This window comes from Mustela erminea, chromosome 12 (assembly GCF_009829155.1).
Source record: "Mustela erminea isolate mMusErm1 chromosome 12, mMusErm1.Pri, whole genome shotgun sequence".
NCBI classification, from domain to species: Eukaryota; Metazoa; Chordata; class Mammalia; order Carnivora; family Mustelidae; genus Mustela; species Mustela erminea.
The window spans coordinates 32,309,835-32,328,800 of record NC_045625.1 but is presented as its reverse complement, the minus strand read 5'-3'; the positions used below and the strand labels follow the sequence as shown (position 1 = coordinate 32,328,800).

The following is an 18,966-nucleotide window of genomic DNA, read 5'->3' as shown; positions in this document are numbered from 1 at the left end:
GTGAGCATTAAAGGAGGCATTTATGAAAAAGGCATAATGCAGAGCTGCCTCGAATAAAGGGTGACTCATAATTCCTTCAGGTAATCCTAGTTAGCAGAATTTCACCTGGTGTCAGCTCAGAATCCGCAGGAAAACCAGTGGAGAGTGAAATGTACACTAAAGATTCCAGCAGCCTGCTCTCAGAAAAATTAATTGTTCCCATTGTTCATTTGTAATGTTTCACTACTAAGCACAAGTAAGATCTATGCCAATAGCAGGTCATGAATTGTATGGGTCAAACCCTATGTTGGAATTTTTTTTTGGGGGGGGGGCTCTTTCAATTTCACGGTGGAAGGCAGGGATGCCCAGCCCTGGACATGACCTGATGGGCTGGAGCTGGAGGCTGGACAGAATGAAGACTTGCTGATCTCAGCCCAATTGAGTGGGGCCCTGGGCCCACTGAGGGACACAGTATCTCAGATCATGGCATCTTTAGGGAAGGATTTCTGTCTTTAATATGTCCCTAAGCGCACTCTTGTCTCCGGCAGTTGCGTTCGTCTCTGGGAGGTGTGAGCATGCACGCTCATCTGAGGGCTCGGTCTGTGCTGTGGGGAAACACGATCTGCCCTGACATGTCTCACTGCTATTTGTGTAGATGATCCAAACCCACCTTGGACAGTTCTGCTGCCAGCCCTCCAACCGGGACCATGCTGGTCTCAAATAAATAATGAGGACTTGGAGTAAACACCAGGGTTTGAATGCGGGTTGGGTTTTCCCCTCAAGGGTAAAGGCCCTCATCATGTAGGCTTGAAGAGGAAGTTGTCTTCTGTTTTCCAAGGGATGGCAGGACTTAAAAGAGAATATCAAACAATTGTGTAGGTCCACCCACATGTTCTACAAAGGTGAAAAAAAAAAATATATATATATATATTTGCCTGTGCCTTAGGCTAAAATAACTCATATTTCGCAGACTATTTAAAATATTTTCTTAAATGAAGTGCTTCGAAAAGGCCCAAGCCTGGAGAAAAAAGTTTGATGCATTCATTGAGTTTTGAGTCATGGGTTTGTAGGGAATTAAGAGGAGAGGAAGGATGGGAGGTGTGGCAAGCCCCAAAACCACCCTGCTGCTGGTGTGTAGTAAATGGAGGGGCATCCTTTTGAGGGACCGTGATCAGATGGCCCAAAGGGTTCCAGTGGTCACCAGCCACAGAGTGAATGGTGGTCTAAGGTAGGGCTAGGTGTAATGGAGGGGAGAGAGATGAAGAGAAGATGGCGGGGTAGAGGGGCCAAGAGGGGTGGGACCAACTCCTCTTTCCTTCTAGTCAAAATACAAGAGTCCAGCTTGTTTAGAATAGCAAAATATCAGACACGGAAGAAATGTCCACAATATAGGGCAATAGCCACATAAACAGATAGACACATGATGCAATATTATGATACAAGCTTTCAACCAACCAGCACTGAGAGGCAGCTAACATGGGTTGGGCACGCGCAGGGCAGGCACCAGATACAGGGTGAGCAAAGTCAATACGGTTCTAAATTGCGTGGAGTGTGTAGTCTCCATGTTTACTGTTTAATGCAGTATTTAGTGGCTGCATTAAACAGTAAATATACCGATAAATATATAATTACAAACTACAATAAGTGATACTACAATCACTTAATACACACACAATAAGTGGTCACTACAGTAAGTGACACAAAGGAGAAGAATAGGGAGCTATGATTGAGACCTACAACACGAACTTAATGTAGATTGTGGGCCAAGGAGGGCTTTTCTGGGGAGGTGGCATTTCCACCGAGATCAGAAGGAGTTAGCTAAGAGTGTGGGAGAGATGGTCCTGGGAAGAGGGATTATATGTGCAAAGTTCCCAAGTCAAAGAGAGATTGGGAAACCAGAGGAGCTGAAAGATCCCAGCGAAGCTGTAAGAGTCATCGAGGAGGAGATAAGCATGAGATAGGATCGGCAAGGTGGACATGTGTGAGGTCATGTGGAACCTTACAGGCTGTATCCAGGATGCTGACTCTAACTCCAAATGCAAGGAAAGCGACCGAAGGGTTTTAACCAAGGGGTGACTTGATCTAAGTTCTACATCCTTGAGCATTTTATTATAAAAATTACAAAAGACTGGAAAAAGTGATTTCTGACTGTTCCAGACACTGGTTAGCTGTTCACCAAATCCAGTTCCTTTTCCCCTTGGGCACATGGTTAAACTGCATTTTCTAACCACCTTTATAGTTAGGTGTGGCCATGTGGCAGTTCCAGACAAAGAAATGTGGGGAGAAGTGGCATATGATACGCCAGATCTGGCCATGAAAACCTCCCACAAGACCCTTCACTTTCCTTCACTTCCCCCATCTGTCAACTAGATTCAAAGCATCTTTCAGTGAACTCTGAGGCCCTAGGATCAGAGGGGACCCGAGATGGAAGAGCCTGGGTCCACGAATCATCACGTGGAAAGAATTTCCACCAACCAGAAACATCCACTTTGGATTCATATGAGAAACATCAAGTTTTACTGCATTGATCCTCTAAGATTCTGAGACATCTTTGTTACAGCAGCTAGTGGTACTTATCCTAACTAATTACTTTAGTAAAAAAGCGTAAAAATTATATTTACAGTACATGCACATGATGCAAAAATCACTCCCACCAAATAAAAATGTTAATGCTTGTTGGTTATTAGGTTGTGTGATTATGGCTTTTTCTTCTTTTGACTTTTGGATATTTTCCAATATCCTATAATGAATATGTATTATTTTCCTAAGAGAAAAACTTGATTAAAAACTTTTTTTGAAAAGATGTTATAAGAAGGCATATTTTTTATAGGCAAAAATAGCAACATCATCACCAACAAAATAATACTCTCTCTTGGAATAGATTAATTTTTACTGACAGCTTCAAGTTTTTGTGAGTAAGAGCCAGAGATCCATGCAAATATAAGTACATCTCCCCTCCACTTAGAAGAAGGGGAAAAGCCACGAGCAAGGGGTCTGAAGACACAGAGGGAGGCTGTGTTCTGCCGTTTTCTAGGAAGGGTACCTGGGATGAGCTCTTTCTGGACTCTTTTCTCCGGTTTCCTACTGCAGAACGCACAGAGATAACACTCTTCAAGTTATTTTTAGCTCTGTTGAAACATTTGTGTACATTATCCGAGATTTTTTTTTCTCGGGAGTTGTTCTTCATGAATCAATTCTCAACAGCAACCCCAAGGCAGTGCACTGTGGGTTATCATTATCTCTGTTTTACAGATGAAGAAACGGGAGGCAGTGCGAGAAGACATTTGCCTGGGGTCATGTGACCAGTGGGCAGCACCGGGATTCATTCCAGACAAGGAGGACTTCAAGCTTATGCCTCTAACCACATGCTCCCCTGCCTCCTTATAGAAGAACCAGTCACTGATGGGAGAATGAGCTCTTTGCAGGGGATCAGAGTGAGACCTCAGTAGCCTTGGTGGAGGGGAGGGATCTAGTCAGGGATGTGTTGATTAATGTTTAACAATAGGCTCTTGGTGGGGGCAGGGTAGGAAGCCCTGATTTGTATGGGGATTTCTACAGTGTAAATACTCGCACCAAGCAGACTTCAGCTATCTACCATTTCACACCTGGCTCATCGATTCTGCATCATTTAACAAGTAGCTCTTGGCTCTCTTGGGAGCCAATAGGATCCAGCTCCAGCACACTGGTGGCCAAGTCAGTCCCCTTGGGCTTCCAGAGTAAAAAATGTGAGGAAGAAAAGCTTAGTAAAAACTAAAACTTAGTAAAAACTAAAAACTTGGTTAAAAAAAAAAAAGCGGGTAAAAACCCTCACCAAGAGGTGGGTGAGAATCTCTTCTCAGGAATGGGGAAAGGGACTTCCTATCAGAGCGGGAAGAGCTGGAAAGAAGGGGCTCATGCGGGTTACCTATCTATTATCTCAGTTCCCCAAACTGCCTGCTCTACTCTGCTCTGGACCAAGAGAGACAAAGAGGCCAAAACAGACGAGCTGGTTATCATGAAGACCCAAAGGTGATCACAGGTTGAGGGATCCAGAAAACCCTGCAAGATGTTGGTGCTGGGGTCTGTGTCCCCAGGAGCTGAATGATGTTGGCTGAGACTGTTTCTATGCAATTAAGCCAGAAGGGGTTCTGGGCTTAGAGTGTGAGGTTCAGGGCTCTAGTTCAAGTCTTGTTACGAACACCTGTGTGCCCCTAGTTATGCTCCTTCCTCTGTCTGGGCCTCAGTTTTCTCATAGAAAGTGAGAAGACAGGGGCACCTGGGTGGCTCAGTGGGTTAAGCCTGTGCCTTTGGCTCAGGTCATGATCTCAGGGTCCTGTGGTCAAGTCCCGCATTGGGCTCTCTGCTCAGTGGGGAGCCTGCTTCCCACTCTCTCTCTGCCTGCCTCTCTGCCTACTTGTGATCTCCCTCTGTCAAATAAATAAATAAATAAAATCTTAAAAAAAAAAAAAAAAAAGAAAGTGAGGAGACAGGTGTCATATGCTGTGTTTGTTGAGTGGTTACTCTGGGACACAGAATGCCCTTGCTAGACCCTGGGGAAACTCAATGATTAAGCCAAAGTCCTAGTCTTCGAGAAGCTCCCAGGCTAAGGAAGGTGACCAGCCAAAAAAAAAAAAAGATAGTTACAAGGCAGTGTGATAGTTGGTAGGAGAGGGTGGATACAGAGGTAGGAGGATGAAAGGAAGGGCACTCTCTCAAGGAAGGGCTTGGAGGGGACAGGAAAGAGTGAGTGTCAGTTAGGCAGGCAAAGAGGATGAGAGAGGAATGTTCTAGGTGGAGGGAAAAGCATAGGCAAAGGCCTGGAGGCAAGAGAGAGCTTGGCTCTGTGAAGGACCAGAAGGAAGGGCAAGGCGGCTGGTGGGGATATGAAAGTGGTAGGGGAGGTCAGTGGAAGGAAGGAAGGCAAGAACCGAATCAGGGAGAGCTTTGGACCTCATGTTGTAAACGGGGGCCGTAGAAGGGTTATTATAAACCAAGGGGTAACACGTCCAACATCTTCTTTAAAAGGAAGGAAACTGGGACGCCTGGGTGGCTCAGTTGGTTGGACGACCGCCTTCGGCTCAGGTCATGATCCCGGAGTTCCCGGACCGAGTCCCGCATCGGGCTCCCAGCTCCACGGGGAGTCAGCTTCTCCCTCTGACCTCCTCCTCTCTCCTGCTCGCTCTCATTGTCTCTTTCTCAAATAAATAAATTAAATCTTTAACAACAACAAAAAAAGGAAGGAAATTCTGTCAATTGTGACAACACGGATGGACCTGGAGGACATTATGCTACCTGAAATAAGGACACAGAAAGACAAATACTGCATCGTATCACTTATGTGTAGGATCTACAACAGTCAGACTCCTAGAAGCAGAGAGTAGAATGGTGACTGCTGGGAGCTGGAGGGAGGGAGAAATGGGGAGATGATGGTCAAAGGGTCCCTACTTTCAGTTACACAGAATGAATAAGTTCTGGGGAAGCTAATGGACAGCATGGGGACTGCAGGTAGTAGTAGTATGCTGTAAACTTGCAAAGTGCTAAGAGGGTAAATCTTAAGGGTTCTCACTATAGAGAAAGAAAGCGAGAAAGAGAGAGAGAATGGAAAACTGTAGGGGATGGCTATGATGGCTACATTAATTAGCTTGATGTTTGCGATCATGTCACAGTATATCAAATCATGAAAGAGTATCCCTTAAATAGATATAAATCCTATTTATTAAGCATGCCTCAATAAAGCTGAAGAAAAAAAAAAAAGCTGCTCTGGTGCTTGTGGAAAATGGATAGGCACAAGGGGGACACTGGGTGCAAGGAAGCCAGTTGGAAGCAATTGTGGAGTCCAAGTGAGATAGGAGGACATGGCTGGAGAAGACTCCATAATTCCCAAGATGGGAACGAGGTGGAACCCATAGGGTTTAGAGTTGTCCAGTATGAAGGCTGTGGAAGCCAAAGAAGGGAAGAACGGTTTTCTGGTTTGGCAGACAGATGGTCCACGCCTTACTTGCCCAGTCAGCAGCGGGGACCTGCCCTGATCAGTGAGTGGGGTCTTTGCCCAGCTTCCGGGGTGGCCAGCTGGGCTCTGTCTCCCTAAAGCCATACACCATGAGACCCTCCTCCAGGATTCTTGCCCCTACCCCCAACCCCTCTTCGAGTTTCCTGGTCAATTACAGATGCCAGCATCCCCATGCTTAGAAATATTTAATTTTGCTTTTCTGTAGGTTCTATTTTTGTTAAATAGACTAGTCTCCACCAGGAAAACCAAATTGCTGACCGGCCGACCTGAAAGTCTGAGACAGGCAATTTGCAATCTGTTGGAATCTTCACTTCAAGCCAGAGTGGGCTGCAGGCTGGCCTGGGGTGGGGGGGCTTGGGGGGCAGGCCTCAAACAAAGAAGCTGGCACCACAGCAGTCCAGGTGTGCCTGAGGCCAGGGGGCTCGGCTGCAGGGTGACCAGGGAAAGCGAGAGAAAGGTGCCCAGCAGAGGAATGGTACAGGAAAAATGGGCAGGGCTATGGAGCTCAGGGACAGGGGGTTCAGGAAGGGCCCTGTGCTGGGAGGCGGGCCGCCTGGACTCTAGCTCAGGGCCCCCTTGTCCCTTGGGTGGCAGTCTCCTAGTGTGTAAGAAGATCAAGTTTGCATTATCTGAAAGCTGGGTCCAGAATTTCTCCTAAGAGGAAATGATCTTGGTGTAGGAGGGAACCTTGATTAGTCTCCTGGGTGGAAGCTAAGAAGAAGGGAGAAGAGGAAGGAGCTATCCTCTGCAGAGAAGGAGGTCCAAGAGGGGTGGGAGGCCTAGTGAGACCACGACAGGGAAAGTGGCCCCTAAGACAGGGGGCGGGAGGGTGGAGTGGCGGAGCATGAACTAGATCAGGAATAAGGGCCAACTTGAAGTCATTCAAATGACATTCTATGGTACAAACCCCCTCCCCCTAACCCCCAAATATTCCCTGGAACCCCTCACAAGTCCTCATAAAAGGGGATGGCTTTCAGGTCTGTTCGTTTTTGTTTTGTGTGACTGTCATAATGGAGGAGGGGGTCTGCATTCCAGGCATGGATCCATGGGGCCCAGAGTTGAGGGAAAAAAAAAAAAAAAAAAAAACCTCAGGGATCTGGAATGGTCCAAATTCTGAATGAATTCAGCACAAGCAGGACCGTGAGAGGGCAAGCCCGTGGGAATGTGAAGAAATCTTGAGGTTGGTTTTGGTCATCCCTAACTGAGAGATGGGGCTTCCTGAGAACGTTTCCAAGCTCCCAATGGCTGACATCAGGTTACACATCGAGGCTAGCGTTGGGCAGGAAGCTGTCTCAATCTTGACTGTGTCTTGGTTTCTCCATCTGTACAAGAGTCTGGGTGTGAGTTTTCATCTGCCAAAGCATGGATATGTCTAAGTGTGTACACGCATGAGGGCATACGTATGAGGCAGGCCAAGGGCAAGGAGAACCGATGTGACAGTCTCCCAGGCTCTTCCCAGCCCCAGCGGTCCCCAGCTCTCTGGCCTGATGAGTCACCAGTCTCACCTTGGAAACAGCGGGCTGGGCTGGCAGCAAGGTGTCCCTGGTGTGCCTGATTGAGAACCTGTTCTCCCTCTTGGCTCAGCTCCCCTATTTGAAACCCAGATGGCTCCATATGGGGACTGGGGACTATTCAGTTGGCTTCATGGGCTAAGTCTAAAAACCTTCCATCAATTAAAAAAATCTTCCTCTAATTCTCCTGTGAAGGATAGAGACAGGAGTCAGCAGGGGGAAAACCAGAAAGGAAAGGAAGGGCAGTGTTGGCAGCCCCACCTACTGAGGCGGCCTCGAGCTGCGGAGGGTCAGGAGGCTCCTTCTAGCAGCAGAAACCAGAATGACGGCTGAGAAACGCAGGGCTTGGACCAGGAACAAACGCGGTGGGTGTCCGAGGCTGTTTTCAGGGCTGGAGTGAGGCCCGCTGAAGCTCGGAGAGATAAATCGAAGAACCTTTTTGCTTAAGATGGGTTGTCTCCTCCCTCCCACCTCGGGCCTGGGCTTGCGAGGGTCTTTATTCCCAACCACAGGGGCTCTTCTAAGACCCCTGCCCAACGGATGGGTCCAGCTAGTGAAGTCCCTGTATTGATAGGACTGGCATCTGGTGTATGGCCGTCAAACACTGTGCAGTGGACATTTCTTTTCTTGCTCACCAGCTGGTCCCCCTTTGAATCATCATAGTACCCTGATTTTAATTTAGAGATGATGTTGGTCAGGGCTGTGAGAGCCACTCTCTAAGATGGCCCCAGTGATTCTCACCTACAGATACTGACAACCTGTACAGTCCCCTCCCACACTGAACAGGGCTGCTGTCTGTAACCAGTAGGCTACTACAGAAATGGCAGAGAGTGACTTCCAAAGTTAGGCCGCACAAAGACACTGACGCTCCAGCCTTGCTTTCCTTTGGATCACTGACACTGGTGGAAGCCGGCCACTGTGTGATAAGGACATCCAAGCAGCCCTATGGACAGAGGTCCACGTGGTGAAAACCCAAGTCCTTTTGCCAACAGCCACCACTAATTTGCCAGCCATGTTCGTGAGCCACCTTGGAAACAAGTCTCCTACCCCAAGAGGCCCTAGGATGACTGTAGTCCCACCTTGCCTGCAATTACAAATATTAAAGCCCCTAAGCCAGAACCTTGCAGCTAAGTCACCCCTGAATTCCTGACTCACAGAAACTACATGAGATAATAAATCTTGACTGTTGCTTGCAGCTACTACACTTTGGGATAATTTGCTACGAAGCAACAGATAACAAATACGGGGGTCACAGGAAGTAAGAGAATTCACCCTGAATGGTTCAAAGGAAGACCCTTAATTAAGGACTACCACAGTGTGGGGGAACAGATCATGAGGGCAGCCAAAAGAGAGTGTTGTGCCCATGGACTAGTAACGGCAGGAGCTGTTATATAACTCAGAGCAGAGGAGCTAGGGAAGAAATCGTGTCCTCAGAGCTTCACAGGAGTGGGAGACACAGAGGAGGAGTAGCCTTGGAGGAAGGGCATATTTATTTCAAGAGATAGAGCACCAAAGGCAGGCTGAGGGCTGCACCCTAACCTCTCTCTCTCTCCTCTTGGCCTCCAATCTCTTGCCTGTACTCCCCACTGGCTAAAGCCAACCAGAAGCTGAGCACAAGGGACCCTGAGTAATGCTGACCATGGGAACTGCTTCCTAGGGCACAGAGAAGGGGAGAGAATGGAGCCGTTGGAAGAGAGGCAGAGAAAAGAGAAATGCCCCCTCTGAGATTCCTCTGGCCTCACTCTACCTTCAAGTTCTATGAAACTTTCTTTATGTGTGAACCACATGTATAAAGTCAAGAGTCACATGACTTAAACTAAGCCAATCAGTGTGGTCCCCTGGCAATAGTGATTGGTTTAGGCAAGTGCACGTGACCCAAACCAGCCAATCAAAGCTAAGGGGATTGACTTTCAGGGATTCTATTGGCACTAATGGGGAAGCTCTGTCTTTTGCTGGACTCGGTGGAGTGACAGTGGGATCCGGAAGTAACTGTGCAGAGGCTGAGGGTGGAGCTGGCACAGAGGGAAGCAGTCCCAGCGATGGAGAGACGGAGAGGCCTCGTCCTGGACTTCACTGTTATCTTTGGGTAAGGACGGTTTTCTATTACTTGCACCAGAAGAGTCCTAAAGACACATTCCCATTTAGACAGCCTTGGTGATCCTCATAGTGGCTCTCTGGGGTAGCATTAACCCCATTTTACAGGTGGAGAAAACGAGGTCCTGTTCTCTTTATCATTTGGCAGCAAGTTCATTTAAACTCATTGTTAAGTCCACTCTACCAGCCTAGGTTTTCAGAATGTATTTCATCTTCACATTGCATGATTTTAGATTTTTGACTTCTGTTTCAGTGGCCTCGCTGTATATAAGCCTGTTACTGAAAGCTGCTTCAAACCCCCTTTAGAAGTAGGTGGCACGCCATTATTAATTTTCATCAAACAAGCAAACAAGTCATGGTGGTTAGGAAGATTTTCCAAAGTCACACATCTTTCAGGGGCACAGTCTCAGACTGGAAGGCAGGACTGAAGCAAGTCCCCTGGCCCTTTCTCATCCCAAATGGGAAATACCCCTTTTTTAGTACTTTTCTTACCCCCCTCTCCCATACTTTCCCTTCTTCCTGCTTCTGCATTGAGCCGATCCTCCCGGGAGGACAGTGGGAAGGCTGGTAGTGGCAGATGTGTGCTCAAGGCTACCCTGATAAGGTAGGGCAATCACTCCATGGTCCCCAGCGAGTTTAGAAAAAAAAAAAGCAGGAGCACCCTTTGGTCTGGTAGGGGAGGTAAGAAAGCAAGCATCTTCTCCTGACTGCTGAGTTAGCCAAAGACCTTGCAGGGCTTGCCGGGACCCGTGAAATCTGGCCTCTGATTTCTCTGATGGTGTCTCCCCTCACTGACTCGGTCCCAGCTACACTGGCCTCCTTGCACTTCCCACACACTCCAGCTTCTTTGCCTGCTCGGTTATTTTTGATGAGAAATCAGACACACCCTGGGTGCTAGATATTTTTGAATATTCCTTTAAATATGTTTAAGCTTTGTCTGGGGCATGATTAAGTTACTTGAAATGAGTTTGACCCCTTCGAGCTTTGCTTCTAGGCTTTCTTGGATGGGCCCAGAGCCATCTTTAATCTAGGGTTGACTACTGGGACTACAGCCTCCTGAGTATCTCCCTTTCTGAAATTTTTCACCCTGGTTGATGCGAACACAAACGATTCCTGGCCTTGCATGAGCTCTGAGGATCCCTCTGCATGTTGATTTCGGCTGGTACTTTCCCTGGTCTCAGGTGGTTTCCTCACTACGTCAGCACATGCTGACGAGTCCACAGCTGAAGACCTGAGGTGGCCCCTCGGAGCTGTCTGCTGCCCTGTCTCTCTTCCCCCCGCTATTCTGCCTGCAAATTCTAGCCTCCTTGGTCTCTCTTAATTCAAAATTTCAACTGTCTCAATTCATGTTGTCAACTTGGTGGACTGCAGGGCTGTGTCTGGGCAATCCTAAGGCTCATGTTCTTTGTGTCCCTTCCCTCAGGGGTCATTCTCCTCTGCTGTCTGTAGTCCAGAGTTGGAAAACTGTTGTTTCCCATGATTTGACTGGTGTTTTAGTTGCTTAAGGCAAGAGCGTAAAGCCAGTCCCTGTTACTCCTCCATCTTGGCCGGAAGTAGAAGCTTCCCTTAACCCCAAGTGCTGGAGACACTGTCAACCGAGGCTTTCACGCTGGCTGTCCCCCGGCCTGGATCACTTCTCCCCTAGTCATAACACGGACCTTCTCACCCCTTCTTCAAGTGTTTTCTCATGTACCACCTTCCCAGAGAGGCCTCCTCTGGCTGTGCTGTTTAAAACTTCTCCCTGCTCCCTCTCCACTGGCGCCATTTCCAATTCTCCTTCCCTTCCTGCACATTTCTTTCTTTTTTTCTTCTTAAATAGCACTGCTGCCTTCTCACATACTACATAATTTACTTACTTAATATGCCCATCACTGACTCTCTCTTTGCACTGGGCTGTAAACCCTTTGAAGGAAAGGATTTCTGTTTGTTTGGTTCATGCTGTATTCCCGGCTTCCAGTACGATGCTTGGCCCATTAGTAAGTTCTCAACAATTACTTGTTGAATAAAGGCACAGTTGAGAAGATGATAGTGAAAAAAACAACAACAAAAACACACAACAGCCCATAAGCACAGCTGTGAATGTTGAAAATGTGAGGTGTGTGTGGGAGAGTAGCTAATATCCCTTCTGTGTGAACAGCAGCCTGAGAGGAAATAGCCTGTACACAGTGATGGCTGGTGGTGAGCTCCCAAGATGGCAGGCTCTATCCTGTAGGCAGTACAGAGCCACGGAAGGCGATTAATAAGGAACAATGTGGTCAGAGATTATTTAGGAAGAATAATCTGGTGAGTGTAGATGTGAGACTCAGAAGAGATGAGGGGCAGAGGAGAGAGAGGAGAGAGGAGACACTTGGGAGTTCACAGAGTCAGCAGAGCTCAGCAGGTGAAGAGAGGAGTGGAGATGATACCTGTATAGATTTTTCTGTGGCAACATGGCTGGTGTGACAGAGCAAACTGAGGTTCCAAAGGATTCCACCGAGAGTGGTCGGGGAGTAGACAAGAGTGTAAAATGAACATGGGCATTAGAGGTGGTTGATGTTGGGCCCGAAATCTGGACTCTGCCCTTCTCTGGGCACAGCTGTCACTTCCCACCTTGTGAACCTGGGCACAGTTGTCACTTCCCATCGCATGAGCCTGGGAACAGTCGTTACTTCCCACGTCGTGAACCTGGACACAGCTGTTAGTTTGCACCTTGTGAGCCTGGGCACAGTCGTCACTTCCTACCTTGTGAGCCTAGACACAGTCTTCACTTCCCCTGTTGTGAACCTGGACACAGTTGTCACTTCCCACCTTGTAAACCTGGGAACAGTTGTCACTTCCCATCGCATGAGCCTGGGAACAGTCGTCACTTCCCATGTTGTGAACCTGGGCACAGCTGTCCCTTCCCACCTAGTGAGCCTGGACACAGTCATCACTTCCCACCTGTTGAGCCTGGGCACAGTTGTCACTTCCCACCTTGTGAGCCTGCACACAGTCATCAATTCCCATGTTGTGAACTTGGACACAGTTGTCACTTCCCAGCTTGTGAACCTGGACACAGTTGTCACTTCCTACCTCATGAACCTCGGCGCAGTCATCACCTCCCAGCCCGTGAGCCTGGGCACGCGGCATGGCCTCCTGAACTGGCTTCTTCTCCATAAAATGGTACTAAGCACGTCTGCTCCATAAGCAGGGCTTGCGCCTAGGGAAATTCTATACTTTGGGTGCTTACTAAATATTGGTTCCCATCTTGAAAAACTTTTCTCTTTCGTTACTTCAGAGTCACAAGAGGCGTCAGAGATCGGCGAGCCCCTGCTCTGACCATGCCAGCCAACATCCTCATCATCCTCCAGGTGAACCGAGGCACGGAGCTCAGCCCCAGCTGAGGCCCACGACTGTCCCTTGGGGGAGCCACGTGATAAATCCCACTTCTTGTGATGGTCACTACTTCTCACACAAGCTGGGCTGAGGAGAATGCGCCCCAGGAGAAGACACCAAGCTGTGCATCTCCACAGCCCTTGCTGGGGGGAAATGGGATATGTTGCCCTTACATGGGAGTTTATAACCTCAGAATACTCTGTTCACAAGAGACTTTAATTCCTAAAACAGCTGTCCAGTGGCTAAGGTCATTAAACTCAGATTACTGAGGCAGCTCCCTATAAGCCAGTTGAAAGAATTACTCGATTTGAGGATGAACAGGGAATTTTTCTGGTACATTTTGGAAAGTACTCTGGAGCTCATACACACCCAGGGACCCTGCCAGATTGCTGAAGGGGAATTGACAGTGGTTCTCTGGATTAACTACCACTACGTAGGGCCTATTAAAGACGCTGTGTGCTTAAGGGAGAATCTGGGTCACTGTTTCATCACATACTATGGGCTTGTAAAAACACTCGTGCCCATGTATTATGTATGTAGATCATACATAGAGAAGCATATACAAAATTCTTCTTTCTTCATGTTATCACACTAAGGGTCTACTAGAGCCACAGTCTAAAGCTGACCTGTCACAAGTAGTTCACTGTACGTACTGTAAGGTCTCAGACCTCAAGAATTTTTCCGGCTGGCCTATAGCCTCTGATAGGCAATACCCTCTGTGTTTTTTTCCTGCCTACTCAGATAAAATGACATAACATGCCCTCAGTTAACTGGGCCCCAACTAGTGGGGACCCAACCCGCTAGAGTTTGGCATTGAGGACAAAGGAGTTCCTCCAGGCTCAGAAAATTGAGGCTCACAGGAGAGCAGGATGTGTTCGAGGCCTCTGAGGTTTACTTCCATTTTTTTCTCCCTTCCCTGCTCTGTTCACTTCTAAGTGAGAATCAGGATCCATCTAAGATAGAAGGGGACAGAAAGGAGAAGAGTATTAATAATGGCTGAGAGCCTACAGGTGCTGGGAACTGTGCCAGGTAGGCATGTGTCCCTTAGTCCTCATGACAACCTTGTGAGCCAAGTATTTGTATATCCTATTGTACAGATGGGAAAAGTGAGTCCAAGAGCTTATTAGCCAAAGTCCCTTGGCTAGTAAGGGCCAAGACTGGAATAAAGTCAGGTCTTTTAAAGTTAATATGTTTTTTAAGTCTTTCTTTAAAAAAAAAAACAAAACAAATACAAAACCAAAATGAGACCTAAAGTAATATATATCCACTGTAGAAAATTTGGAAAGGAAAAATAAGCAAAGAGAAAGAATTCTACCCAGAGACACCACAGCTGACACTTTGGAGTACATTCTTCTGGTCTTTATGTATTTAAACATATTCTATCAAAAGTGAGGATTTGCCATGAAAATCTTTGCAATCTGCCTCCTTTTCACTAAACAATATATTACAAACAATTTTCTATGTCATTATATAGTTCTCTGTAACAACTATTTCTAATGGCTGCCAATAATTCTACTGTATAGATGCACCAAAATTTGTTTAGCTCAGTCCAAGCACTGGATGTTTCGGTTATTTCTAGTTTTTCCCCTGCCCGCACCAAGACAAACCATGTTTCCATGAGTGCTCTAATAGGGTCCAAGTCTTGGCTTATAATCACCACTGCGTCTAGAGGAAAACTTCTTAGAGGTATAGTTTTTTTAGGTCAACACTGATGTCCTACTCCTCTTCGAGGGCAGGGTCCGAATGCTCATTTCTATGAAACATTCTCCTTTCTGCTCCCACTGTCTCTGATTTCCCAAACCTTTTCTCTCTTTTGAGGTCCAGCCCAACTGACTTGACTGGAAGTCTGTACCACTGGGCCAGGAGCAACTTCCAAGGTTAAACCGTGGTGATCAATAGACACGAACCACACATGTCATTTTAAATAACCCAGCAACCATATTTAAAAAGTTAAAAAGAAATGCACAGAATTAATGTCAACGATAAACTTTTTAACCTAATGTACCCACAGTAATATCATTTCAATGGTAATCAATATAAAAATTATTAATGAGATACTTTACATTTTGGGGGGTACTAGGTCTTTGAAATTGGTGTGTTTTACTTCTGCACCTGCCATATCTTCAATGCTCTTGAATGAGGCTAGGGGTGACCCCACGGAGCAGTGAAGGTGTAGAATAAATATGCCTTACTCTTTACCATAATCCCATGAACACAGGGCCTGCTATGAGTGAGTTGATCACTGAAGGAATGAGTGCCGCTCCTCCTAATGGTTCCATGCTATTTCCAGCAGGGAGGGATTCTCTCTACTGTGACCCTCTAGAACCTTGGAATATTCCTCTTAGTGTCTCTCCAAAGTATAAGGGTGCCTGGGTGGCTGAATCGGTTGAGTGTCCTGCTCTTTGTGTTGGCTCAGGTCATGATCTCGGGGTCATGAGGTCGAGCCCCGCATAGGACTCCATGCTCTGTACAGAGTCTGCTCAGGATTCTCTCTCTTGCCTTCTCCCTCTACCCCTCCCTCAACTGGTGCCTGTGCTTGCCCTCTCTCTATCTCACAAAATAAATAAATAAAATCTTTAAAAACAAAAACCACACAGTCATCAAAAGAAATTAAATCTTGCCATTTGCAACGACATGGATGGAACTAGAGGGTATTATGCTGGGCAAAATAAGTCAATCAGAGAAGGACAATTATCATATGATCTTTCTGATATGAAGAATTTGAGAGGTAACATGTGGAGTTTTGGGGGTAGGGAAGGAAAAAATCAAACAAGATGGGATTGGAGGGGTAGACAAATCATAAGAGACTCTTACTCTCACAAAACAAACAGAAGGTTGCTGGGGGTAGGGGGTTAGGGAGAGGGTGGCTGGGTTATGGACATTGGGGAGGGTATGAGCTATGGTGAGTGCTGTGAAGTGTATAAACCTGGAGATTCACAGACCTGTACCCCTGGGGCTAATAATACATTGTATGTTAATAAAAAATAAAAATAAATAAATAAAAGACAATTAAAAAAAAAAACCCAACACCAAAGTATATCCAGTCTCCTCTAACACGCAGCTATGTAATTACAGGGGTCCCTACTATGATTCAAAGCCAGGACTCAGAGCCCACCCCTGCCGGATACTTGTAGGGGCTACAGTCCCCAGACTTTGAGATGTTTAACGTACTGGTACTTGGGTGTGTTAGTTAGGGAATGGGAGCTGAGGGGACCATGTTGTCACTGTCTCCAAGTCTGCCCACAGGGATTGAACCCTGTAGGAAGCTAGGGGGCTTTATTCACAGGGAAACTTATGGGGCTTAGGACACCACTGCTGAGCTCTGGGCCTAGTTGGTGGTGTGCTGGGAAATGCTCACCTACAAGCTCTCTGATGGGGAGGTGGAGAAATCCTGATGTGTAGCATTCAAGGATTACTGTGGTGTAGATACTCCGGTCATGGCCAATTTCACACTACTAATGTGACATCACAGAACAGGAAGCCGGGAAGACATGCACACAGGTGGCTAACCAGCCGAGACAAGTCAGCTTCCACATAGCACTGAGCCCCGCTGAGCAAGGGGCAGAGCGGCCTTCTTCCCCAGTGAAGACTGAGGCCATGACGGCCCGTGGGGGCCCCAAGGAACAAAGATCTGGCAATAATGTGGTGAGAGGCCTCCACAAGTGGCTTGCAGGCACTGGATGTCACCAAGGAGCTGTGGCACTGGGCCAAGCAAGGAACAATTTGTGAAGACAGTGAGATGCCCCCAGGGACACAGGGGTTAGACTGGAGGAATGGTGGACAGTGCTGGGACTTGAGGTCACGCTGTTCAGCAGGTAGGAGCAACTCACCAGGGAGGTTTCCCTTGCAGTGGTATAACCTCATTTGTAGACAGACCCAAGTGGGTTCTGGCCACTTACATTATGTCTGCTTCCCCATGAACTGTGAGCACCTAAAGGCTCAGATCTGATGTGTCCTGCCCACTTGCATTCTTGGTTTTTACCAAGCACACCTTTGGGCTCCTGATCTCTGCATGCATGGAATATTTTTCTGCAGGATCAGGAAGGGTAACTGCAGCATCCAGTCTCCTTGAACCATCATGAAACCATCATGAAAAATTTCAGATTATCCAGATGTTACACTGGGTGAAATACGGTAGAGTCTACAGATGCATTTCTATCATTTACTGTCATAATATTTACAGTGTACATAACTTAAGAGCCATTCAAGATGAGAGTCATTCAAAATGAGAAGTAACTACATTGGAAGGACATCTTTGATCACCCCCTCCTTTCTATAATGATTGGCATTTTTTCCTCCTGAAATATGCCTTGACTCCACCTGCTTCTCTCCCTCCCCGCTCACTATAGGTCTGTACCAGTGTTCTGCAGGTGCTCATGCTTCTTTCTAATCTGTTCTCTCCACTGCAGCCAGGAGAACCTTCTTGAAAATAGCAATCAGTTCACTCCCTTGCCGGACACCCTTCCACAGGGTCCCACTGGTCCCACTAGTTGCACCCATAGGTGCAACGTGATCTGGCTTCCACCCAATCCCTCTGGCCCACTCCCCAGGCTCATCCTGTCCCACTCTGTTCCAGCCACATTGGATTCCTTTTGCTTTCTCAAAGGTTCCACACCTCCTCTCACCCCAGGGCCTTTGCATTTGCTCTTGCCTTTTCCAGGAATGCCCTTCTGACCCTCTTTGCCTAGTTAGCTCTGATTCATTCTTCACTCTGAACTCAAAGGCATCTCAGGGAAGTCTTGTCTTTTTTCTTTTTTTTTCTTTTCTTTTTCCAGAGAAGTCTTTCTGATCCCCAGCCTTGGTCAGGCCTCTATTTCAATTTCTTAAGACACCCTGTGGCTTTCCTCAGAGCACTTTCCACAATCTATATTCAAATAGTTATTCAGATGAGTAGCTGCTTACGATCTGTCTCCCCTGGCCCAAGGACCACATTGGCCTTGCTCAGCACTGTGTCTGTATCACCCCTTCCCCATGCCTCTCACACTGTCAGTGGTAGGAAATATTTACAGAAGGAATGAACAAGCAAAGGAAAACACCCACTTCCTGGTGGTGATGCCAGGTTTTTACACCATGGTGTCATTCCTGATATTAAAAATCCTGCGGCCCAGAAGGGGCTATACAGTTAAATTGGACATACAGTTAAATTTTTCACTATATATCTGATTTCTCCTCTTGTTTAAGCAAAATAATAATAATAACAATAACAAAGTGATACAAGCCGCCACCATGAAGCTCATGAAAAAGGTTGGAGTGAGGGGGGCAAAAAACAGAAGCACATTCTGAAGTTGACCTCTGACCCCTCCTCCCCCTCCCCCAACCCCAGTAGAAGATGGATTCATGGCTACGGCCCAATTTGAGCCATTTCTTTAAAAAGAAAATTCAAGTGAATGGCAAACCTGGGAATCTTGGTGGAGGGGTTGTAGCCATTGAAAGGAGTGACAGCAAGATTACTGTAACTTCTGAGGTGACTTTTTCCAAAAAGGATTTGAAATATCTCACCAAAAACATCTGAAGAAGAAGAATCTGTGTGATTGGTTGTGTGGAGTGGCGAATAGCAAAGAGAACTTTGTTATTTCCAGATTAACTAGAATGAGGAGGAGGATGATGAAGATTAAAATTCATTTATCTGGGGACACCTGGGTGGCTCAGTTGGTTAAGCATCTGCCTCTGGCTCAGGTCTTGATTTCGGGATCCTGGTGTCGAGCCTCCCTTGAGGCTCCCTGCTCAGTGGGGAGCCTGCTTCTCCATCTTGCTCTGCCTTTCCCCACTGCTGGTGCTCTCATTCTCTCTCTCTCTCTCTCAAATAAATAAAAATCTTTAAAAAAATTCATTTATCAGGAATATTTAGTATGTTCTAGAATAAAACTGGGGAACCAAAATAAATAATTCAATGATTATATAAGTGAGTTATGGCTTGCTTTCTTCCTCTCCTGGGGACCTCTCAATCCCACACTGCATTTCAGACTTTGTAACACACCTTCCTTAATTCATCTCCAGAGCAACCTGGCAAGGCGCTCTTGGTCACTGGTCTCATTCTGC

At 46.9% G+C, this 18,966-nt stretch overlaps 1 protein-coding gene and 1 pseudogene across 1 annotated transcript in view; one reads left to right on the top strand and one right to left on the bottom strand.

Annotated features, from left to right (window-relative positions):
• The window catches only part of GABBR2 (gamma-aminobutyric acid type B receptor subunit 2), a 340,230-nt gene that overhangs the window by 97,650 nt on the left and 223,614 nt on the right, over positions 1-18,966 (bottom strand). The window lies entirely within an intron of this gene.
• LOC116570837 lies at positions 8,492-18,542 on the top strand (annotated as a pseudogene).